At 42.7% G+C, this 26,345-nt stretch overlaps 1 protein-coding gene across 1 annotated transcript in view; it reads left to right on the top strand.

Annotated features, from left to right (window-relative positions):
* SHC3 (SHC adaptor protein 3) overlaps window positions 1-26,345 on the top strand; it is a 311,762-nt gene that overhangs the window by 92,820 nt on the left and 192,597 nt on the right. The gene's annotated exons all lie outside the window — the stretch shown is intronic.

Raw genomic sequence — 26,345 nt, 5'->3', positions numbered from 1 at the left:
TATATTTTGATTTTTGAAGACAATTTTTTCAGGCGCATAAGAAAGAAGGATCATAATTTTGGTTTTCAGGACATTTAAGGCAAGTTTATTTTGAAAATGTCAACCGTGAATGGTTGTAAGACATGAGGAGATGAATTACTCTGTGAGATGCCAAGTATCCTTGAGGGGTTGGAAAGTTGTATGTCTTCTACATGCAACTCCTGATCACATGCCCTCTGCCCATCTCCCTAGGGACCCAAGACCTTGAATCTCTGGGCCTCAAGAACCAGGATCCTGAGACCAAGGAATTCATACCCAAGATCCTCAGACCCCAAGGCCTCTATCCAGACCCAGGCTAATGGGAAGGTGGTATCTCTCCTACCTTCTTCCTGCTTGGCATTCAGCATTGATCTGGAACTAACCTTTAAAAAGGAGATAGAGCAGATGAAATTCAATGTGGACAAGTGCAAGGTGATGCATATAGGGAAAAATAACCCATGCTATAGTTACATAATGTTAGGTTCCATATTAGGTGCTACTACCCATATTAGGTGCTACTACCCAAGAAAGAGATCTAGGCATCATAGTGGATAACACATTGAAATCGTCGGTTCAGTGTGCTGCGGCAGTCAAAAAAGCAAACAGAATGTTGGGAGTTATCAGAAAAGGAATGGTGAATAAAATGGAAAATGTCATAATGCCTGTGTATTGCTCCATGGTGAGACCGCACCTTGAATACTGTGTACAATTCTGGTTGCCGCATCTCAAAAAAGATATAATTGCGACGGAGAAGGTACAGAGAAGGGCTACCAAAATGATAAGGGGAATGGAACAGCTTCCCTATGAGGAAAGACTAAAGAGGTTAGGACTTTTCAGCTTGGAGAAGAGACGGCTGAGGAGGGATAAGATAGAGGTGTTTAAAATCATGAGAGGTCTAGAATGGGTAGATGTGAATCGGTTTTTTACTCTTTCGGATAATAGAAAGACTCCATAAAGTTAGCATGTGGCACATTTAAAACTAATCAGAGAAAGTTCTTTTTCACTCAACGCACAATTAAACTCTGGAATTTGTTGCCAGAAGATGTGGTTAGTGCAGTTAGTATAGCTGTGTTTAAAAAAGGATTGGATAAGTTCTTGGAGGAGAAGTCCATTACCTGCTATTAATTAAGTTGACTTAGATAATAACCACCACTATTACTAACAATGGTAACATGGAATAGACTTAGTTTTTGGGTACTTGCCAGGTTCTTATGGCCTGGATTGGCCACTGTTGGAAACAGGATGCTGGGCTTGATGGACCCTTGGATCTGACCCAGTATGGCATGTTCTTTTGTTCTTATGTTCCCTAGTAGTGAGCTTTGAATTTTGTGTGATACCTACAATTGGGAGTCACCGTAGGGGAGGTGAAGGGTGTGATTAGATGCCCATGATCCCAAGACCAATCCATGACAGATGGTGTGCAATCACTTGGATTGCACACCATCTGTGGGGGGAGCTTGATTCACACAAGAGATGTGTGTGACTATTGGGAGAAGAGCCTGATTTCCTCTGGATCCAATGCATACAGGCTCCACCTGTAAAGGGAAGGAGTATGACCCTTGGAGATGGAGGGTGATGCCGTGAATCAGAGGTTGCCACATTCAGCATAGGGATTATCCAACTCACTGGGCAAAGTAGGCAGGTCATTTTAACTTGCATAACTTTGATTCTATGCAAATTTAAAAAAAATTAGGTGGCTAGAATTCTTTTTTTATAATCTGCAAAATGTGTGTGGGTTAAAATTAGCCACCTAGAGTCTGATTTACTAAGACTTTTCTCCCATTCTGTGTCTAATGTCTGTGGGAAAAATGCTTAGTAAATGAGGCCCCTAGTTTATCCAGTGGGTGTGTTTTTCAAAATGTGAGGATTAATTTCTGGGAACTTCATATGGTGATGTCTTGGGAGTCCAGATCTGATAAACCAATGATTTAGTCATAGCATGGCAGGCAATAGAGGTCCTGCTGTACTTAGATTAAATCCATTAGAAAACCAAAACTAATTTCAGTAATGATTGTAAAGTTAACAATTTGGTGCAGAAGTGAAAAAAAACTGTCTCAACAGAATAAACATTGATATTATCTTACACATAATTGCAGTTATGACTATACTAGACTTAGTCACCATGATACCATCTGTTGCTCATGTGAACAGATGGTGACTAAGTGTAAGAACAAGTAACACGTGCATATTTTAATCCCTTGCTTTTCTTCAGATATTTTTATCTACATAAATTATGCAGCATTGTGAGCTTAACTCAAAACATATGAAAAAAAACCCTCACAGTTCTTAATCAAGATTGTACATGGAGATATTATTTCAGCACCATCTTTATGGCCAATTCCTGACTAGGAGGTTAAAGACCTTAGCATGGTAGTTAAGAATGATGTGGTGTTTATTGGGCAGTGAGTTTGATGAACTGTTCTCAGTTCCTAGTAGATTACAGGTAAATTTTTCTTATGAGTTACAGAATAGACCAGAAAAAGGAACAATGAGCTATTGCTGATAAGACAACACATGTAGTGACAGCTATACAAGTCTTCGGACTGAACAGTCCTACCATATTGTAAAACTGCTGCAATTAGCAATATATTAGTATTAGTATGTTTAATGTAAACCGGCATGATGTGATTCTAATCATGAATGCCAGTATAGAAAAACGGTAAATAAAATAAATAAGTACATATTACATTTAGCATTAGAACAACCTTCATATAGCTTCTTGCTTTGAGAGGTTTGTAACTTTTTGACTCATTCCTACCTACTGTTTATCTTTCGTTTACTTGAATAGTTACCCCAGTTTTTATTCTTGTTAATTGTAAACCGATCCGATATGGTTATTTACTATGAAGGTCGGTATATAAAACTGTTAAATAAATAAATAAAATAATTCATGTAGTCTAGTGGCTGGTAACGCCTCCTCACTGGTGTCTCCAGCCAGGCAACTAAAGACAGAAGCATTGCAAATAGATGATATCAGTGTTGCTCAATGAAAATCCCTTGTTGATCTTTTATAAGATGACCTATGAATGGCTCAGGTTTGGCCACCTGACAGAGATGATGTTCTCAAACCTGGAGGGAGGGAGGTAGACTTTGACTATTTGCTCAGAAGCAAAGATGAGTTGTTAATCACAAAGGAGAATTTCCCTCCAGTGGAGGGCCTGAGAGGGGGTTTATATCAGTTGAGAAGCAGGTGTAAATATATGTGCATATGCTGCTCTGGAGCACGAGCATATCTGCTAACTTTCAAAGTGGGTTTCCATGCTCAAATCTACTTTGAAAATTAGGGCTGAAGCCCGTGTGTTCCTTTTGCATGTGGACTTCATCCATACATGGGCTGTCATAATATTATCTTCTACAAATAGATAAGATCAAAGTGGAACAGATGTTGCCTCTGTCCTGGTCAGCTCTTGGGCATGGGGGCACACAGGGGAGGATCACGGACTATGCAAATCCCATGACCTTCTGGGGTTACCATGCAGAGGTGAAAAGTGAAGCTTTTCAATGCCTTTAGGGGTTTCTTCACTCTCTTGTGCTCTTCTGCTCAATAGTTCAGTCACATCAAGAATTACACTCCATTCCAAAACTGTTGTTCAAAAATAAGTCATTACTGAACAGATTGCTAGCAGGAAAACAAATCCATAACAGTATCCTTTTCCTACAGTGGCCAATCCAGGTCACAAACACCTGGCAGGATCCCAACAGGATGATGCTTATCCCAAGGATAAGCAGTGGATTTCTCCAAGTTCGCCTTAATAATGGTTTATAGACTTTTCTTCTAGGAACTTGTCCAAATGTATTTTAAGCCTAGCTACACATAAGTCCAAATTTTAAAAGCCCGTCATGTGCCAGACCTTGGGATATTTATGTGGTCGTGTGCATTTTAAAACCTGCCTGGCCAAGCGCTTATCCGTGGGTACACGTGGAAGTGCCGGGCTCCTTGAAAGGAGCGGGCTTGGGGGCAGGGGCAGGATGGTGGCAGGGCGGGGGCTGACTGGAACGGCAGCCATTAGGCCCTGTCCCGGGGAAACGTGCGCCGGCAGCCGGCCAGCGTGCCGGTGCACGTTTCCAAAATTTAAAAAAAAAAAAAAAAAAGGGAGGAAAGGGGTTTTAGGGGGTCGGGGAGGAGGGGGTGAAAAGGAAGGCAGAGTAGGAAGGGGGATAGGAAAGTTCCCTCCCAGTCTGCTCCTTAATTGGAACGGACTGGGAGGGAACTGGTGTAGACCCGATCGCGTTGCCGTGTGTATTTTTTTTTAAATCCCCCTTTGCGTGCACGAGACACCACCTGCCCGCACATGCACATCCGATATAAAAATCGGGCATTCATGTTTGTGCAGGAATCATATTTTATAACATGTGTGCACTGATGCGTGCATGTAATAAAACCGCTGCATCCATGTGTGTGCATAGGGAACTACCCACACATGGACGCGCATGGGTTTTAAAATCCACCTTTAAGCTTTTACCACATCCTCCAGCAAAAAAATTCCAGAGTTTAATTATGCATTGAATAAAAAAATATTTGCTCCTACTTTTCTTAAATTTTTTACCTAGCAACTTCATTGCATGTCTCCTAGTCTTTATTTTTGAAAGAGTAAACAACCGATTCACGTTTACCCATTCCACTCAACTCATTATTTTATCGACTTCTATCATATCTCCCCTCAGCTGTCCAAGCTGAAAAGCCGCAGCCTCTTTAGCTTTTCCTCACAGGGGAATCATTCCACCCCCTTTAATATTTTGATCACCCTGTTCTGTACTATTTCTAATTCTGCTATATCTTTTTTTGACATGTGTTGTACAGAATTGCACACAATAAGATGAGGTCATACCATGGAGCAATACAGAGGCATTATGATATTCTCTTTTTTATTCTCCATTCCTTTCCTAACAGTTCCTGGGATTCGATTTGCTTTCTTGGCCAATGCTGCATGCTGAGCAAAGGATTTCAACATATTATCCACGATGGCATATAGATACTTTTTCTGGGTGGTGACTCCCAATGTAAAACCTTGCATTGTATAGATACAATTTGGGTTGCTTTTTTCTATGTACACCACTTTGCACTTGTCCACATTAAATGTCATCTGCCATTTGGATGCCAAGTCTCTCAGTCTCACAAAGTTCTTTTACAATTTCTCACAATCCTCTTGTCATTTAACAAATTTGAATAATTTTATATCATCAGCAAAGCTGACCATCTCACTCGTCATTCCAATCTCTAGGTCATTTATAAATATGGTGGTCCCAGTTCAGATCCCTGGATCACTCCACTCTTCACCTTTCTCCATTGAGAAAAATTACCATTTAGCTCTACTTTCTGTTCTCTATCTTAACCAGTTCTCAGTCCATAATAGAACATTGCCTCTTATCCCATGACTTTTTAATTTCCTCAAGGGTCTCTCATGAGGCACTTTGGGAAATGCCTTCTGAAAATCCAGATACACTAATGGTCGAATTTTTAAATCGGCCACGCATGCAAATATTGTCACTTACACATGTGGCTGGGCCCTGAAAAGGGGCCAGCCAGGGGGGTGGGGGGGGGGGGCATGTTCTGGGAGGGGCAGGGCAGAACTGAGGCCGGCCAGGACAGCGGCCATTAGCCGCTGTCCCAGGGAAGCACGCTCTGGCAGTCAGCCAGCACGTGTAAATTACTTCAGCTCAGGAGCTGAAGTAAATTGAAAAACAAAGTCAAAAAACCCAAAAAGGTAGGGTTTAGGGGGTGGGGAGGTTAGGGGAAGAGGGAGGGGATTTAGGTAGGGGGTAAGGAAGTTCCCTCTCAGTCCACTCCTAAGGGAGGGAATGGGGGAAGGCCCAATTTCGTCACCATATGTACTTTTTACAAAATTAGGCCCCCCTGCGCACGCCGCCCGCATGTGTGCGTGGTCCATGGATTTTATAACATGTGCGTGCTGACACGCGCATGTTATAAAATCGGTGCATCCTTGGGCACGCGCCGGGAAGTGTGCACACATGGATGTGTGCACACGCCTTTTAAAATCTACCCCATATCAATTGACTTATTTTTATTCACATATTTATTCACACCTTCAAAAAATGTTGCAGACTGGTGAGGCATGACCTCTTGGCTAAATCCATGTTGGCTTTATCCTTTTAAACTATGACTAGCTATATGTTCAGTCATTTTGTTCTTTTATAATATTTTCAACCATTTTCCCCAGCACTAACATCCTTGTCTCCAGTCTGTAGTTTCCTGCGCGGTTTTGAAAATAAACCGCAAAGTTAACATGGTTAATAGCAGTTAATGGACTACTTCTCCAAGAATTTATTCAAACCTTTTTTAAACCCAGCTACACCAACTGCCTTAACCTGGCAACAAATGCCGGAGCTTAATGTGCATTGATTGAAAAAGAATTTCTCCAATTAGTTTTAAATATGCTATTTACTAACCTCATGGAGTGCTTCCAGTCCTTCTATTATCCAAAAGAGTAAATAACCAATTCACATTTACCCGTTCTAGACCTCTTATAATTTTAAAGACCTCTATCATTTTCCCCCTCAGCCGTCCCTTCTCCAAGCTGAACAGCACTAACCTCTTTAGTCTTTCTTCATAGGGGAGCTGTTCCATCCCCTTTATCATTTTGGTCGCTCTTCTCTGTACCTTCTCCATTGCAACTATAATTTTTTTTTAAGATGCGGCGACCAGAATTGTACACAGTACTCCAGGTGCGGTCTCACCATGGAGTGATACAGAGGCATTATGAAATTTCCCATTTTATCCACCATTCCCTTCCTAATAATGCTTAACATTCTGTTTGCTCTTTTGACTGCTGCAGCACACTGAGCCGACGATTTCAATGTATTATCCACTATGATGCCTAGATCTCTTTCTTGGGTGGTAGCACCTAATATGGAACTTAACATTGTGTAACTACAGCATGGGTTATTTTTCTCTATGGGCATCACCTTGCACTTATCCATATTAAATTTCATCTGCCATTTGGATGCCCAATCTTCCAGTCTCACTTGGTCCTCCTGCAATTTATCACAATCCACTTGTGATTTAATTACTCTGAATAATTTTGTATCATTTGCAAATTGGATTACTTCACTCGTCGTAATTCCTTTCCAGATCATTTATAAATATATTGAAAAGTGCAGATCCCTGAGGCACTGCACTGTTTACTAGGGGTGTGCATTCGTTTTGAACGCATATGTAAAACGCAACTTATATTTTTAAAAGAGAAAAAAAAGGTTTGATGCGCAACGCATCGCGACTTCCAACTTATTCAACATAGCTATGTTGAATACGTTGAACCTAAATAAACACTTAAACCCCCCACCCTCCTGACCCCCCCAAGACTTACCAAAACTCCCTGGTGGTCCAGCGGGGAGTCAGGAAGCCATCCCTGCACTCCTTTGCGATTTCCTCACGGCGCCCATAGCCTGTGTCACAGAGGCAGCCCATGCCATTGGTCAGCCCCTGTCACATGGTCACTGGCGCCATCTTGTGCTTCTACCACGTGACAGGTAGGTCATGTGGCAGGAGGTCGCTCCGGGACCCCCGCTGGACCCAACCGGAACTTTTGGCCAGCTTGGATCAGCTAATAGTCCAACTGACTCTCTCACAGTCTTTTTGCTTAGAATATATTTGGAAAAGGTGTTATTTGTTTTTGCTTCCACCCCACAAGCTTCTTTTCAAATTCTGACTTTGTCTTCCATATCAATGTTTTCTAATGGTAGTGCATATGCCTTTTCCAGTTTTTTTCATTTATATCTATTTTCCATTTTTTGAAAGATGTTCTTTGACGAGAATAGCCTCTCTCACCTCACCTTTTTAACATTGCCAGCAGTCAAGATGGTATTTTAACAATGTCCATGCCTAATATAGACTCTTAACCATTGCAATTGCTCCTTTCAGTTTTTTCCTAACCATTTTACTCATTTTACCTTAGTTTCCCTTTTGAAAGTGAAATGTTATCTCAGTGGATTATCTTAGTATCCTCCTTCCAGTTATCAAGTCAAATTTGATCATGTTATGATCACTATTGCCAAATGGCTCCAACTGTCGAGTTTTCAACTCTCTGATGCTTCCTCAGGGATATGAGTGCAAATTGTCCCACTTTCCCTCTGAAAGCTGGTGGCTTCACTTGTTCGTGGATTGTCTGGGTACAGTCCTAGCCGTAGGCTCTCCCTTCTTGGTTACTTCTCAGGTTCGCTCAGCTCAGGTACAGCAGTGCACAATTGAACAAAAAATCACAAACTCACAAGTCTATGGTCACATAACAAGCTGATTTTTTTTCTTCTAAATTTCTGGCTTGCTCAGCCCAGATATAGCAGTAGACAATTAACCCGCTCCTTATAGAAGCATGGCATTTGCCTCCACTCTCCTGTGGTAATGTCTGACTCTCCTTAAGATCTTCCTCTCAGACTTCACCATCAGAACAACCACAACCACCCACTCAAACAATGTTGGTTTAATGTCTTGTGCTGTACCTTATTGTAGACCATCCTTTTCCTCTCTTTACACCACATTCTCCTCCAGGGTTCACTCCTCCATTTTCATGGCTTCCTCTGGGGGTTCTTCCCACTGTGTTTGAGCTACTTTCTCTTCCTTTTGACTCCCTGAAGGCAGGAATTCTATCTCCTCCTCCCCTTCCTGTCTCCATCCTCCCTCAGTTACAGTCTTCATGGGAACTTCAGTATCCCATTCCTGTCCTCCCTCTGGAGACTGACTCTGCCCACCCCAACATATATTCCACTCTTGGCCTGTCATTCTAAGTCAGGGCTTCCCAAACCTGTCCTGGGGACCCCACAGCCTGTTGGGTTTTCAGGATATCCACAAAGAATATGGATGAGATATATTTGCATACCATGGAGACTCAGTATATGCAAATTTATCTCATGCATCTTCATTGTGGATATCCTGTCCCCAGGATATCCACAGATTGGTGTCATCCCTTAGAGCAGGGCTTCCCAAACCTGTCCCCAGGACAGGTTTGGGAAGCCCTGCTCTAAGGGATGACACCAATCTGTTTATCTTCTTCTCCTTTGCAGGTGTTACCCAAGATTTTAGCTATGAGCCTTTTACTCACCCGGGTGAGGGTTGCCAGTTTTTCTGCTTGTGATTGACTGTACCATGCCCCCCTTTATTTTGTCTATCCCATGACTCCTAACTGGGTCCAGTATTTGTCTAGATAAAAAGTCTTCATTTTTATGTTTCACTCCCCCACTGTATAGACTACTTGAAAATTATATTGTTGTAGTGTCAAAGACCATTTGGTCAGCCAGGCATTGCTATATTTCAGTAGATTCGGTGACCAGTATAAATTTCCTCCCTCACAGGTAATACTGTAAGCTTTCTAATGCTCATTTTATTGCTAGGCATTCATTCTCAATGGTTAAATAATTTTTCTCCTGTTCTAATAGCCTGTGGCTAAGGGACATCATTGGGTGCTCCTGTCCTCCATGTTCCTGTGACAGAACTGCTCCTAGCCCACTCCTGAAGCATTGGTTTGTAAGGTGAAATCCTTCTGGAAATATATCCCCTCTAAATGGGTTCTTGGCATGAGGCCCATCACATCTGTAAGAAAGCTTCTTTTGTTTGCCCCACCTATGTCAACTGGTTTGGAGACCCCTTCCATAATACATCTGTCAGGGGTGCAGTCTTATCGGCAAAATGTATGATGAACCTCCAGTAAAAACCTAAGAGGCCTAAAAATCCTTTTAGTTGTTTTGTAGTGTCTGGAGGGGGGAATTGGGTTAATGCCACCACCTTGTTTACAATAAGCTGAACTATGCAATTCCCCACAATTGCTCTAAATATTTTATTTCTCTTTGTGCAATCATACATTTCTTTGGGTTGGCTGTGAGATTAGTGCCCCTTAGTGATCTCAATACTGCTTCTGCTTTGGGTAGGTCCCAATCATGTGAGAAGATTACTAAATAGTCTATATATGTGGCTGGTATATTCCTGGTGAGGCTGTAACACCTCATTCATGGTGCATTAGAAGAAAGCAGCAGGCCAGTGAAGGCCAAACAGCATAACTACAAACTGGTAAAGGTCATTGGGGGTGGAGAAAGCTGTTTTCTCCTTTGAGGACACCTCTAAGGGAATCTGCCAATAACCTCTGTCATGTCTAAAGTTGTGATGTACTTTGTATACCTTAACTTATCTAATAACTCATCAACCCTGGGTATGGGATAGGCTCCAAAGCGTGATATGGCATTAACTCTTCGCAAATCTATATAGAACCTGGTACTCCCATCCAGTTTGGGCACCAATACAATGGGGCTGGACCAAGGACTCTGCAACTTCTCAATTACCCCTAACTTGATCATTTCTTCCACCTGTTGTGTAACCCCTACCATCTTAACCTTGGGAAGCCTGAAAGGCCTTTGTTGTACCACTTTTCCTGGGATAGTTTCTATCTTATGGGTTATGACTTGTGTTCATCCCAGATAGGGAGAGAACATGTCTTGATTCTCTTGTACCATCTCATGGACTTGCTTTTTCTGGCTGGGGGACAAGTCCTCTCCCACCTGAATGGGGGTTTCCTCTTTCATCTCCCCTATTTGGAGGCCTATTTCATCCTGCTCCTCTTTGTGTCCCCCCACCAGAACTTCACGCTCAACCCAGGGTTTCAATATATTAATATGATACATCTGATTCTGTCCTAAAACAGAGTTTCACCCAGGCACCTGTACTATGTATACTTAGGTTCCCTACTAAGGTGTGTGCATGGGCCAATTGTAAGACTTGCCTGAGGTATTACTAACTGCCTTTGGGACCATCTCCCCCTATTCCTTTTTCGATCCGATACAACAAACCACCCTGCACTTCAAAATAGGATAACATCTCTCTAGTTTTTTTATTTTCCCTACCATTTTGTTCCATGGTCGCTTGATTGAAAGCATATCTCAAACTCTTATCCTGTCTTTGTTCCTTTCTCAGGTAAGGAAACTGTGAGTCACCTCCTCAGGTATATCCTGGCCACTTCTGGGGAACATTTCATCCACTCCCACCCAAGGTCTGGCTCTCCTTTACTCTTTCCTCATCACTCTTGGCTTCCTAGCTTGACTAGGGGGCTGTATTATTTCCCTCCCCTCAAACAGGAAAATCTCTCCTAACTCTAGGTCCTCTAGTTCCTCATTCCTTCTCATCTGGGAGCGAGTATTCACCAATATGTCTGTCCATTGCAAAAACTTGTCCATTCCTAACCATTCCCTTCCAAGAATAAGGGGGAATGGTATACCTTCCACCACCGCTACCCTCAATTTTCTCTTCCAGTCCCCTACCCTTAGGTCAATTTCTTGGGTGGGGTACTTTTTCTCATCCCATGGATGCAACATACCGGTACTCTCAGTGTTTCACCTCTCTGATTTCTGTATACTTCTCTCTTGATACTGGCCTCCAGGAGACTTTAATTAGCTCCTGTATCCATCCATGCTGACAACATCCTTCTTTATACATGTATATCCTGGACATATGGGTTCTTAGTAAGATTATTTCCTTGTATACTCGGGCAAGTTTCCTGCTTTCCGAAAGTACAATGTCTCTGGGGACATTCCCTCTGGAAATGACCAATCTGCTCACATGAGAAACACCTTTTCAGCAATTTCTCTCCTCCCCCTATTCCTTTAAATCTATGTTCCCCCGACTTCTGTCTGCCCTCAGTACCTGCACGGGAAAGCATTGGGGGGTCATGGAAATAGCCTTCCTAGGATTTTTTGGTAGTCCTCCCATTTCCTGGGTCTTGCATTCCTTGACACCTGTTTCCTGTAGCCGAGCCTCTTGGAATTGCTCGATCAAATTAACAGCCTCCGCTGTGATGTGGGCCCCCTGCCTCAATAACCATTCTCTAATTTCTTGAGGTAAGCCATTAATATACTGCTCTTGAATTATTATTTCAATAACCTCCTCCTTCGATTTCTGTTCACGCAACAGCCAATGTTAAGCCATGTCTCGTATCTTCTGAGCCACTGCTCTTGATCTATCCTTAGGTGACCAGTGCATCTCACTAAATTTCCTCCTATATCATTCAGTGGTCAATCACAGTAGGTCCTGTATGACCTCCATCACCTTGTCGTAACATGTGGAATCAGGCATGCTTAGGGCCTGGTGAGTGGACTGTGCCCCTGGTTAAATGGGGTGCTAGTCTCATTGCCCACTCATTTTTTGGCCACCCGGCTGCCTCTGCCACTTTAACAAAAAAGTTACTAAAATGGTATCTGGATCATCGTCTCTGCTCATTTTTGTCAAGACCAAGTCCTTACCACTCCGATTCTCTCTTTCTCTAACCTCCCCTGGCACCAAGTCTCCAGGCCCTGCTCCTCTACCTGCCATGGTGGAAACACACTATGTAAACAGTCTTTGTGCAGTCACTAACTGTTCTTCCATAAGTTTCAGCATTGAAAGGTGCTATTTTATCATTTCTTCCATCATCTGGTGGGTTGCTTCTTGATTCTTTTGGGTCTGTTCAGCTATCCACTGCAAGATCCTTTCAGTGAACATAGAGAAAAGAGAAAGAAATAAAACATGAGGATCTCCCAGCCAGATAGTTGTCTTTCTCTTAGACCAAGCTTCTTGCCCTCCTTCTATCCTGCCACTTCAGGATTCCAAACTCTTACCTTATAGTTTCTTGAAGAGCAGCCTTGCCAGGGATGCAAGATCTTTGCAGTCACACTGGTCTATCCGTGTGGCTTGAAGATCCCACCGCTATCTCCAAGTGTTGAGTCTTCAACTCTCTGATGATGCCTCCCCAGGGTTATGAGTGCAAATTGTCCCACTTTCCCTCTGAAGTCTGGTGGCTTTTCTTGTTCATGGATTGTCTGGTTACAGTGTGTAAAAATAACAGGAAAGCCCTGAACAACTCCTGATGTAGCCCCAGGTTCTCCAATTCTTGATACTTCTCAGGTTCGCTCAGCCTAGGTACAGCAATGCACAATCAAGAGAAATAATAAACCCCCAGTCTATAGTCCCAAATTCATCAGGGGCTTTCTCTTTTGAGTTCCCAGTCTTGCTCAGCCCAGGTACAGCAGTGCACAATCAAGAAAAATAATAAACTTCCAGTCTATAGTCCAAAAATCAGCGCTTTTCTTTTTTTTTTTTTTTCTTTGAGTTCCCAGGTAGACTCAGCCCAAGCACAACTGAAGAAAAAAATCACCAACTCACAGTCTGTGGTACCAAAGAAGCTGGGTTTTTCTTCTGAGTTCTCTAGGCTTCCTCAGCCCAGGTACAGCAGTGCACAATTGAATAAAAAATCACAACCTCACAGTCTATGGTCCCAAAACAAGTTGTTTTTTTCTTCTTATAAGTTTCCAGGCTTGCTCAGCCTAGGTACAGCAGTGTACAATTAACCCATTCCTTATAGAAGCATGGTATTTGCCTCCACTCTCCTGTGGTAGTGTCTGACTCTCCCTAAGACTTTCCTCTCAGTCCTCACATTCAGGACAACCACAACCACCCACACAAACAATGTTGGTTTAATGCCTTGTGCTGTACCTTATTGTAGACCATCTTTCTCCTCTTTTTACACCACATTCTCCTCCAGGGTTCACTCCTCCATCTCCATGGCTTCCTCTGGGGTTCTTCCCCCTGTGTTTGAGCTACTTTCTCTTCTTCTTGTCTCCCTGCAGGCAGGAATTCCACCTCCTCCTCTTCCTCTTCCTGTCTCCAACCTCCCTCAGTTACTATTCCAGTTTCCATGGGAACTTTGGTACCCTGTTCCCGCCCTCACTCTGGAGACTGACTCTGCCCACCCCATCGTATATTCTACTCTCAGCCTATCATTCTAAGGGGTGGCACCCATCTGTCTGCCTTCTTCTTCTTCCCAGGTGTGAGGTTACCCAGGTTATTTCCTGTGAGCCTTTTACTCACCCCAGTGGAGGATGACACTTTTTTTTTTCTGTTCTTGAGTAGTTGTACCGTCCTCCCCCCTCATCCCACCAGCACTGTTACCTCTCACACCAAATCATGTGTTCCACTAAAGATTAGGTCTAAAATAACTCCCCCTCTTGTTGGTTCTTGTACAAACTGCTCCATGAAGCAGTCATTTATTTTATCTAGAAACTTTACTTCCTTAGTATGTCCTAATGAGACATTTATCCATTCAATATTGGGGTAATTGAAATTACCCGTTATTGTGTTGCTAATTTTGTTAGCTTCCCTAATTTCTGTACGCATATTCAACAGTGTATTGATTCCTGCAGAATTTCTATTCTGTTTGACTGTGTTTAACATATAGCAGCACCCCTATACCAATTTGATCCATCTCATCACTGCAATATAATTTGTACCCTGGTATCACAGTGTCGAATTGGTTGTGCTCCTTCCACCAGGTCTCTGAGATGTCAAGTACTCTTCTTCTCACTTCTATTAATCTTCAATTTATTTCTCTGTAGAGCCTCTGACTGAATGACTTGGCCTGTCTTCAAATCTGAGGATTTTTGCAGGCAGACTTACTTTCTCTGAAACCTCCAAGTACACTCAATCAATAGTTCGGTGGAATTCCTTTCTTTATAAGACCTCTCGCACTGATTTGTGCTCAGGAATTTTGCTTCCCAGCAACCTCTGGACTCCCAGGTTTTTCTCCTCCTGGACTTCTTCCACTCAGGTACTATCCCTCTCTATAGGGACAGACCCAACAGATGTTCTCCCCTAAAGAGAAACATTTATTCCCTCGGCCCTTTGATAAGGCTGACTCTCCAATTCCTCCTTCAACACATAGGTGCAGGGATTTTTATGCATATTCACAACCCCTTTCAATGGTGAGTGGTACAACTCACTAACGCATCTCACTACACGGACATCATACCAAAGGGTAAGGCCTATTGAGATCTCTAAGTCACATTGCTGGCATAGCAGACCTGTTGAGACCATTGCTGCCATAAAGGTAAAAGGCACTTCTAGTAAGGGGCAGATTTTGGCATCCCCTTACCCAGAGGAAACAATAAAATAAGGAATCAGTCATGATTCATAGAAGCTATAAGGGACATATTTACTAAAAGGTGCTAGTATATGTGGCATGCATTAACAAGTATTGCTAGTAAATGGAGATTTTTGGGCCTATGGTCACAAATCTTGCTCTGGTGAGAGGCAGGAGGAATTATTATGCCTGGACAAGAAACATGCCTCGGAGAGGCCAGGTCTTCATGGAGCTAGAGCAGGTGGTCTTCAACTGTAGTAACTACCATTGCCCACAGGTTGAGCCCTTGGGTGCAGGTGGCCACCAGAGCTGATATTTATTTTTTTCCTGTATTATCCTTGCTAGTATTTATTTAATTTACTGTGTTTGTTAAAGGCAAAAAAAAGGGCTGGTATCTTCCCTTCCACCTTGCCCCCACCCCAAGGTATTTCTTCTTAAATCGTTTTGCCAACAACTTAGGTTAAGTGAATAATATAAGACCTAAATACCAGTCTCATAATTTGTATATTAGTCGCCATTAGCAGAATGTCACTTATTCAGTGTGACATCTGTGGTGCTTATGCCTGAAGGTCTACCATTTGGAGAATTAAGATTGTCCAATTTGCTTTCCGCCATCAGCATTGAAAAAGCAGCTGACTTATGAGAAAACAGAATTGTCCAGGATTCACAAAACGTTGCCCTCCTTGCAGGATCCAGAATCTCTCTCTCAACTCTCACAGAGGATTAAGAAAACCAGGAATAAGCAGGCTCTTATAGAACAAGATCTGTGACTCTGAGACACTCAATTTCCCCAACTGTGCAGCATCCTTTATATCTGTCCCCACTCCCACAGAGAAGTCAGATATCAAGGATTCAGAAATAAATAGATTACAGTGGGCTCTGGAATAATTAGGTCTGTGATAAAGAGACACCCACTCTCCTGTGGTTACTATTATATCATGCATTTGCTGTACTGGAAAATGAAGAAGCCCCAGTTATAGAATATGAAGTGATGTGTGAAGTGGAAGTAGTCACCCAATGCACCCAGAAACCCTTTAACAAGATCAAATGTCATAAAAGAAAGTTTCTTTTTCTAGGAGACTCAGTCAGAAGAATCAGTTTAGGAACTCATTTTGATGGGGGCACAACAGTTAAATGTCTTCCAGGATCCTCAGCTGGTAGACATGTAAACAAATAGTCAATGCAATTATAGAAGAAAGTAGGGGCTCTGATATGAATGCTAATCATCCATCTGAGGACCAATGATCTCGCTAGAAATGGTATCCATGCAGTACAGAAAGATATCCAAAATTTAGGGAAGAAGATTAGAAACATGGCAAAGACTATTGCCTTCGCAAAAGTATTACCTATTCTTGGAAAGGGAAAGGAAAGACTGAACCAAATAGATAATTTTAATTTCTCGCTCAAAACCTGATGTAAAGTGGTTTTGGATACATTGGAAGCTGGGACCGTGTATGGAGCAATAAAAGGCTATATGGTAAGGATGGCCTAAATTTGTCAGTGGCAAGAAAGAGAATGCTAAGTGAGCAACTTAGATCAGACATTATCAGGCATTTAAACTAGAGGGTGGGATGGCAGCAGCAGATGTGGATTGGAGAATTGCTTCTGCTGAATCTGCAAGAAGTAGAGAGATAGTGGATGTCCTTCCAGGGACTCTACTCAAACAATTGGTTATGGAGCCCACGAGGGAGCGTGTGATACGTGACCTAGTGCTCACAAATGGGGATGATGTCTCTAATGTCTGGGTAGGTGCCCACCTGGGCACCAGTGATTGTCAGAGGGTATGATTTGAAATGAAAATGTCATATGAGATGTCATATGAGGATCTGAGTGTTGAATTTCAAAAATATGGATTTTGTCAAAATGGGGTCATACTTGGAGGAAGAATTAGAAGACTGGGAGAAAATTGGGGAAGTAGAACAATAGTGGGCCAAATTAAAAGGAGTTATTACAAAGGCAACAAATCTAAATGTTATAAAAGTAAACAAAAGTAAAAGGAAAAAGAATCCGATCTGGTCTCAAAGGAGGTGAATGAAAAAATAAAGGAAAGGCTGAAGAGGTTAGGGCTGTTCAGCTTGGAGAAGAGACGGCTGAGGGGGGATATGATAGAGGTCTTTAAGATCATGAGAGGTCTTGAACGAGTAGATGTGACTCGGTTATTTACACTTTCGAATAATAGAAGGACTAGGGGGCATTCCATGAAGTTAGCAAGTAACACATTTAAGACTAATCGGAGAAAATTCTTTTTCACTCAACGCACAATAAAGCTCTGGAATTTGTTGCCAGAGAAGGTAGTTAGTGCAGTTAGTGTAGCTGGGTTCAAAAAAGGTTTGGATAAGTTCTTGGAGGAGAAGTCCATTAATGGCTATTAATCAATTATACTTAGGGAATAGCCACTGCTATTAATTGCATCAGTAGCATGGGTTCTTCTTAGTGTTTGGGTAATTGCCAGGTTCTTGTGGCCTGGTTTAGCCTCTGTTGAAAACAGGATGCTGGACTTGGTGGACCCTTGGTCTGTACCAGCATGGCAATTTCTTATGTTCTTATGTTCTAATAAAGGCAAAAAGAACAACATTGAAGAAGTACAAAGGATCCCCAAAATGAACAACACAGGGAAGAATACTTGGTAAAACTGAGCAAGATCAAGAAAGTAATCAGGAAAGTAAAAGGTCAAGCAGAAGAAAGGATTGCCAAAAAAGTAAAGAGAAGTGACAAAACATTTTTCTAATACATCAGAGAAAGAAGGGAGGTCCAAAGTGGTATAGTGAAATTGAAAGTTGACAAGGAGCAATGTGTGGAGAAAGACAAAGAAATAGCAGAAATCTTATACAAATACTTTAGTTTGGTGTTAACCAAAGAAGACCTCGGTGAAGGGCTGATTTACAAGACCCTAAATGGGAGAGGCATAGATACAATCCATTTACAGAAGAGAATGTATAGGAGGAGCTAGGAAACCTGAAAGTGGACAAAGCCATTGGTAGCTCAGAGACGTGCTGGCAGGTCCACTGAAAGATCTGTTCAATAGATCCCTGGAAACAGGAGTGATGCTGTGTGATTGTAGGAGAGTGGCTGTGTTCCTGCTTCTCAAGTGTGGTAGCAGAGAGGAGGCTGGAAACTACAGGCTGGTTAGCCTTATATTGGTAGTGGGAAAATTAATGGAGACCCTGCTGAAGGAAAAGATAATGAACTATTTACAATCCTGTGGATTGCTAGACCCAAAACAGCATAGATTCATTAGGGAAAGGTCCTGCCAGACAAATCTGTCATTTTTGATTGGTTGACTAGAGAACTGGATTAAGAAAGAGAGCTTGATGTGGTTTACTTGGATTTCAGCAAAGCTTTCGATAAGGTCCTGCATAGGAGGCTTGTGAATAAAATGAGAAGCTTGAGTGTGGGCGCCAAGGTGGTGGAGTGGACTACTAACTGGTTGACTGACAGGAAACAATGTGTTATGTTTTCTAGCTCACGGGCTGCTCCCGTAACCAGCACCACTCACCCAAGGCTTCTGATGCCAGATCCTTCTTTGTGGTGCAGATATTGCATGTCATTATCTGGGATTCCCCCTTGGCATGCATCTAATTTTAAATGCCCCCTGGTGGGAACTGCTTGAGTCAGTGCCGGCTTGGTATTTAAACCCAGCTGTGCTACAGACTGATGCCTTAGCAATGGGTTGCCTGCATTCCACAGTGATAGTTGCAGCTCCGGAGTTCCTGTTCCTGTGTTACTGATCCTAAGTTTCTGGTCCTATCTACCTGGTCCTGTGTTCCAGTTCCAGCCTGACTTGTTTCTCCAAGCCCTGTCTGCCTTGTCTCCCTGAACCTTGCCTGCCTTGTCTCCATCCTCCCAGTGTCTTCCATGCCTGTCTTGGACTGATGACCGGATTTGACCTTAACCTGGACCCTGACCACTCTCGCCTGCCTCTGACCTTAGCCTGGACCTTGACCACCCTTGTCTGCTGCCAGCCTCTGAGCCTAGCGAAGACTGGGACTTGCATCATTAGCAACTCCCAGGAGACTCATGCCTAAGTCCTGCTGGCCCCCGAAAACTTGAGGGCTTAACTTATGGGGAAAGGGACTGGTATAGGTGAAGCTCCAGTCCAGTCTCCAACCAACCTAGTCCTGCCAGCTGTTGGGGAGGACCTACAGGGCAATCCCTGTAGGTGTTTAACCTCCTCACAGCAACACAGGTCCACAAATCTTATTTATTTTATTTATTTATTTATTTATTTTATATACCGACATTCGATCGAGATATCACATCGGTTTCCAGATAACTAAAAGAATAGGGCTAGATCGGCCCTATTTTACATTATAACATGGTAACAATTATAACAAATTATAACAAATTATAACAGAATTATAACAGAAGTACATGGAACAATAGATTATAGTATATAACATATGTACATAATGACTTGTTGATAAAAATAATTTAGGATTAAGGATAGAGGGAGGGTTGGGAGGAGGGAGGAAGGGAGGGAAGAGAGGGGTGGGTGGGGGAAGGGAGTGTCAGGGAGGGATGAAAGGGGGGAGAGATGCCTGTGTAGGAGGCCTGTGTATAATGGCCTGTGTATAATGATAAATGGAACCTGCTCTGATGAGTGATCAGTATTAAGTGGAGTACCTCAAGGATTGGTATTGGGACAGGTTCTGTTTATTATATTTGTGACTGACATTGTGAAGAGGAATAGAAGGAAAAGTTTGACTTTTTGCAGATGATACTAAGATCTGCAACAGAGTGGACACTTCTGAAGGAGTAGAGAGACTGAAAAGTGATTTAAGAAAACTTGAAGAGTGGTCAAAGTTTGGCAGCTGCAATTCAATGCTAAGAAGTGCAGAGTCATGCACCTAGGGTGTGGTAATCCAAAAAAACTGTATGTGATGGGAGGCAAAAGACTATAGTACACAAACCAGAAGAGGGTCCTTGGGGTGATTGTGTCTGATGATCTGAAGGCAGCAAAGCACTGTGACAAGGCAATAGCTATAGCCAGAAACAAGATGGGCTGAATAGAGAGATGAATATCTAGTAAGAAAAGGGAAGTGATAATGCCCTTGTACAGGTCCTTGCTGAGGCCTCACCTGGAATACTGTGTTCAGTTCTGGAGACCGTATCTCAAAAAGGATGGAGACAGGATGGAATTGGTCCAGAAGAAGCCAACTAAAATGGTGTGGGGTCTGTATCAGAAGACTTATGAAGAGAGGCTGAAGGATCTAATTATGTATACCCTGGAGGAAAGGAGGTGCAGGGGATATATGATAAGGCCTTCAGATACCTGACAGGTATTAGCAATGCACAAACTGAAAACCTTTTCCATTGGAAAGGAAACCGTAGAAATAGGGGTCACAATATGAAACTCGGGGGGGGGGGGGGGGGGGGGGACTCAGAACCAATATCAGAAAAAACTGTATTTCTCCACAGAGAAGGTGGTTGATACCTGGAATGCCCTCCCAGAAGAGGTGGTGAAGACAAAAACAGTTTATGAATTGAAAAAGGCATTTGACAAACACTGTGGATCCCTAAAGGCTTGAAGAAAGGAATGATCAAACATTTCTGCATGAGGGTAACCTGCACGGAATGGCAGTTACTGCCCTTTACAGATTGCGTGGAGGTAAACTGCACAGAAAGGCAGTTATTTATTTATTTTATTTATTTATAGCTTTTATATACCGGCATTCGTAAAACACATCATGTCGGTTTACAGGTAACTGAGGAAGGAAATTACAATGAACACTGATAGAAGGATAGCTAGATAAAAGATGTAGGAACCTTTTTTATAAGGCTAACGAGCGTCGTAGAACTTGGTTAGAAAAGCAACATGAACTAATAAAATTGGTTAGATAATCAACATTAACTAAAAACAATATTGAGTTGATATAAGAAATTTTGTACAATAGAAGGCAAGGCAGAAGAATTTGGGGGGGGGGGGAGTGGGGAGGGAAAAGGAGCGGAGGGAAGGGGGGAAAATGGTAGGGATGGGTGTGATGCGAGGGAAACTGTGGCATTTTAGAGGAGGAGTATAAGGGAGAGAAACATTGTTTAGGGGATAGGGCGGGGTGGGTGGGGAGGGCAGAGGGTGCTGTACATGTTGGGTGGGGCGGGCAGAAGGGTGTTGCATGGAGAAATCTGCTCGGAGCGGCAGTTACTACCATAAGCAAATTGTTGGGCAGACTAGATGGACCATTTGGTCTTTATCTGCCGTTACTACTATGTTACCAGGTAGAAGGCAGGAATCCAAACACAGAACAGGAACCAAACAGGAAGCAGAAATCAAATGCAGAGTTGGAAGCAGGCAGGAGAAACATCAGTTTCTCAGAGCAAGCTCCACAATGACTGTTTGACAAGGAAAGGTATGTCGGGCTAGGGCTGCTTATATTCAGCCCTCAATTTGACCCACTGTTGGCCCAATAGGGAGCTTCCGAAGGTGGGTCTCCCTTACTCTTCTTTATTTGAAAGTTCTGTTCATGATTTTTTATAAACCAAGAGCCTAATAAATTAACACAATCTTTCTAAGTAGCTTAACAATCTCCAGACTGAGGCTTAAGAAAAAAGCAATATAGTATAAGTAAACTTTCATGGTTCTTGCTTTCAGGAGACTGCTTGTTTATTGAATATTAAGATTAGCCAATGATATAACTTTATAGATAGCCTAACAGCTCTTGAAGTAGCAGTACCAAATCATGCTCCTTCACCTTTCTGTAACACTGCTCACCTGCTCCAAGCATTAGTTAATTCAGGAGAGGCTATCTGAGTAACCCAGTTTTGAATAGTATGAGATGAAATAAAATGGATGGGGAAAAACAGGCATTGAAATGGTTTCTGTTGGGCGTCTTCAAGGTAACAAAATAACAAACAAGTTAAAGCATAAAATAAACATTAAATCAAAATAATTAAAAAGAAAACAGGAACAACTGAAATTGTTAACTGTATACAGTCCATGTGGCATGTAAAAAATTCCCAGGAAAACACAAAACAGTGCATTGCTTGTCAGGTACTTCAGGTCAGAACAGGGCAGTTTACTAGTTTCCTCATGCTGGGAAAATCTCCCAGTTAAAGGGATCCAGCAACATAGCTCCAGAAGTTGGATTTTGACTGAATGGGGGGATAAGTTTATAGCACCTTCATCTTCTGATAGATAGATGAACCCCACCAGAACTGTAGGCATTAACTCCCCTGGATTCCCTGAAGCCCCAAATGGACCAGAATTTCTATTAAAGCAGGCTACATCCTGGTGTGACAGAAATACCTCCTGTGAGGAAAGAGCAGGGGATTAACTGGAATGGCAGAGAAAAATGAGGAAGAAAAACTTCTAGAACATGAGCCACACAAATATATGGACTGTCCCTATCCCCCCCCCCCCCCCCCCAGTGCCCTCTACTGGCATACACAGCAGGGCCAACTGGGAAACAAGTTAACTATGAATATTCGGTAGTATGTAAAAGTATTAAAACCGCAACATGACATCATATGCTTTACGAAACTTGATCCTCTAAATACATAAAGGAGGTGGCAGACAGGGCTGGACATATAGATCCAAGATATGGTAAATAATAATACAAATAACAAATATGGGGCCTTCTGCAGAGCAATCGGAGTCAGAACACCTAGGCTAAATAATGTTTCAAATACATACCAGAACCATAACATTAAGAAACCACTAATCTCCTTAATTATATGATCTTCCCCTTAAGGGTGAAGATGTCTAGCAGACATATAAAGAGCAATACGATTAATTGGGGTAGATATATATCATGCTTTATATATCAGCTTCATTTATCAGCAGGGGGTACTCCATTTTTAGAACAAGCTTGTATATTCCCATCTGATGAGATTTGTACCTGTTGTGTTATATTAATCTTACATATCCTATTTTTGAAGGTATACTCCCCAATATTGAGGAAAAACAGCATTTTTTCATTCTATCCTTCCATTCACCCCTCCACCACAAAAAACAAATAAACATGCTAATTTAAATCATAAGAATATAAGAAAGACTATGCTGGGTCAGACCAAGGTCCATTGAGCCCGGCATTCTGTCCCTGTGGCCAGTCCGGGTAACAAATTCCTGGCAAATCCTACAAAGTAGATCTATTTCTTGTTACTGAGTCCCATGGATAGTGATGGCTTTCCCTAGTTTAACTGTTTTATGGTCTTTTTCTCCAGGAACTTGACCAAACCTCTCTTAAACCCTGCTATGCTAGTTGCTTTGACTGTGCCCTCTGGCTACAAATTCCACTGCTGATTATGACTTTGAGTGAAAAAAAAATACTAAAATAAAATCAGGTTTCATGGCTTTCATTCTCATTATGCCTCTGAAAATCTTCCCACTAAATAGCTTTTAAAAGATATCTACCCTACTCAGTATACCTGTACAGCAAAACTGTTTCCTTTTATTTTACAGATAGTCAGACATTTTGCTTTTGAGTCATCATAGTGCATGAAAACCCTCTCACTTATTTTCAACATGAGTCCCCAGCAGAAGACAGAAAACTGGGCATAACCAATCAGTTCAAGAACAGCTCTCTCTGAACAGGCATTCATAGATGCTTCACACTAACAAAGATCCAGAAACTCCAATAAATATACATTAGCAGAGATCTCATAAGCCACACAGGTTAATCAAAGATAGATGAAACATCCCTAATGCCAAGTATGTTGTGGAAGGTTTGCATGTGATGAAATGTGATCACAATAGATTATCTTGTAGTGGTAATAAATTACCCCCCACTGAGGGGGTAAATATGGCGGGGGCAACATGTTATGTAATTTATGTGCGCAAAAAGGAGCGAGCTTGGGGGTGATCCCAGCTCATGATTAAACTTTAGCCAGTATGCTCAGATGCTCAGTGTACACCAGCTAATATTACTTGGATAAGTCTGGTCAGGAAAATGCCTTTCTATAATTATCCAGGCAAAGTTATGTGCACAGCTTTATTTAGGTGGTACATGTATATTCAGCAGCAGACATATCCAGGTAAGTCCAGCTGATCATCCAAAGTTGCATGCAGAACTTTACCCAAATAATGTACCTACTCATTGGTTTTCTGAATATACTGACTTCACAGTGACCAATTGTACCCCATATTTTCCACAAGCATAGAGGGGGTTCATTTATTAATGAAAGCAATGCAGCAGTTTTTGCACTGTAGTACTAGTGGTACAAAATTTTACTAAATGAGCCACATAATTAATAAAGCAAACTCAAACTTAGCTATTTTTGCTGAAGTTTCAAGCTTTTTAAAAAATAGAAGCATAGCATATCACTGCAAATAAACAGGGTCATTCTTTACTCTGCGATGGGCCATTATCACGTGCGTTAGAGTCTTACTGTGCGTGATAAAGCCCTACTGAACCCGATAATGGCCTCATCGTGGCAATGGCATGCTAATTAGGGGAAGGGGAGGAGGGTGCACAGAATTTGGGCGGGGTTATGGCCTGCCAGCACTGTCGTCGATAATGTTTTCCTCATTATTGTCGGCAGCACCGCGGGAAATAACACCTTTTCTCATGGCACTATGGGGGCGATAATGTGCAGCGCGGCTGCACCATGGCCGGCAAAACCACACCGCTGCGATGTGGCCAGCTGTCCACTATCACCCACCCACCCCTTTTTTTTGTGACTCAACATTCTGCTATAAATATAGCAGAATGATGAATCTAGGGGAAAGACCAGAAAGCCCATGTAGTCTGCCCATTTTGAATTTTCCATTTCTGATACAATTCCAGTCTCATCCCATGTTAAGAATATTGGCATTTGGCTGGAGTCTGGTTTTTCCCTATGGGAACAAGTGAGATTAATTGCAAAGCGGATCTTCTTAAAACTGTATCTAATATGCTGACTAAAGCCGCTGCTGAAGCCAGAGGACTTTCAAACAGTTTTACAGGAACTAATGCTTACAACTCACTTTATATTGGGGGTCCATCGACTATTTTAAGGCCATTAAAAATTAGGGGTGTGAATCGTGTGATCGATCGTCTTAACGATCGATTTTGGCTGGGGGGGGGAGGGAAATCTGATCGTCGTGTTTTTTTTTTTTTTGTTAAATCGTTAAAAATCGTAAATCGGGGGAGGGCGGGAAAATCGGCACACCAAAACAACCCTAAAACCCACCCCGAACCTTTAAAACAAATCCCCCACCCTCCCGAACCCCCCCCAAAATGTTTTAAATTACCTGGGGTCCAGTGGGGGGGGTCCCAGCGTGATCTCCTGCGATCTCCCGCTCTCGGGCCACGGCTGCGTTGAGAAATGGCGCCAGTGGCCCTTTGCCCTTTGCCCTTATCATGTGACAGGGCAAAGGTAGCGCCAGCGCCATTTTGGTTCCTGGCTCCCGACGTCACGCATGCAGGAGATCACTCCCGGACCCCCGCTGGACCCCCAGGGACTTCTGGCCAGCTTGGGGGGGGCCTCCTGACCCCCACAAGACATAGTGAGGGCAAAGGTAGCGCCGGCGCCATTTTGAAGATTGGCAATACGGCCCGCGTGCAGGAGGTCGCTCCCGGACCCCCGCTGGACTTTTGGCAAGTCTTGTGGGGGTCAGGAGGCCCCCCCCAAGCTGGCCAAAAGTCCCTGGGGGTCCAGCGGGGGTCCGGGAGCGATCTCCTGCATGCGTGACGTCGGGAGCCAGGAACAAAAATGGCGCCGGCGCTACCTTTGCCCTGTCACATGATAAGGGCAAAGGGCCACCGGCGCCATTTCTCAACGCAGCCATGGCCCGAGAGTGGGAGATCGCGGGAGATCACGCTGGGACCCCCCACTGGACCCCAGGTAATTTAAAACATTTTGGGGGGGGTTCGGGAGGGTGGGGGATTTTTTTTAAAGGTTCGGGGTGGGTTTTAGGGTTTTTTTGGTGTGCTGGTTTTCCCGTGCCCTATTTAATGATACAATACAAATGCCCCTGACGATAATTCGGGGGCATTTGTATTGTATCGTGCACTCTAACGATTTTGGACGATTTAAAAATTATCTGACAATAATTTTAATCATTCAAAAACGATTCACATCCCTAGTAAAAATAGCTCAGGATTTGGCAACACGTATGTTGACTGATACCAGCATGAGGGAACATTTTACTCTTGTTCTCCAGGCATTCCATTGGCTCCCAAATCAATTTCAAGTCAAATATAAAATAGCCATGCTTTTTCACAAGCTACTAAATCATGGCACACCATCTTGCATTTGTGCAATCCTTTGCATCTATAACTCTTCCCCTCACCTGTGTGCTAAGATCATCACAGCGTAGTTTGCTGGAGATTCCTTCTCCATGGCTTGCACACTTTACGGAGACTTGGGAGCTAACATTCTCATGGCTGGATCCAACCTCATCAATTCCTTGCCTGATAGTCTTTGCACCATAACTTAGACATGGACATTTAGAAAACTAAAGGCTTTCCTATTTAGCAATGTTTTGATCTCAGCCATTAAAACTTGAACTGGTAGTTAAGATCT

Source organism: Rhinatrema bivittatum, chromosome 1 (assembly GCF_901001135.1).
Source record: "Rhinatrema bivittatum chromosome 1, aRhiBiv1.1, whole genome shotgun sequence".
Lineage (NCBI taxonomy): Eukaryota > Metazoa > Chordata > Amphibia > Gymnophiona > Rhinatrematidae > Rhinatrema > Rhinatrema bivittatum.
The sequence above is the reverse complement of the archived record's forward strand: the minus strand, read 5'-3'. Positions and strand labels throughout refer to the sequence as shown.